This window comes from Octopus bimaculoides, chromosome 5 (genome assembly GCF_046866305.1).
Source record: "Octopus bimaculoides isolate indiv1 chromosome 5, ASM4686630v1, whole genome shotgun sequence".
Classification (NCBI taxonomy): Eukaryota; Metazoa; Mollusca; class Cephalopoda; order Octopoda; family Octopodidae; genus Octopus; species Octopus bimaculoides.
Window position 1 is genome coordinate 88,215,002 of NC_142932.1, and position 247 is coordinate 88,215,248.

Here is a 247-nt window from a genome sequence, read left to right on the forward strand (position 1 = left end):
ATTCCATCCTGGTGTCATCACTGAATTGTTTAACAATCGCTAGTAAGCCTTGTAATTGTTGGTCATTTTTTGCAAAGAGCTTTAAATCATTCATGTAAAAGAGATGATTTATATTTTTATCAAAAATTTTATAGCCATCGAGCAATTTCGAGAGAGGTATTAAGGCTAGACAAAGGAGGAGCGGTGATTATTTTTATTTTTGTTGTTGTTATTATTATTATTCAAAAATTGTTCAAACATTTGGTAG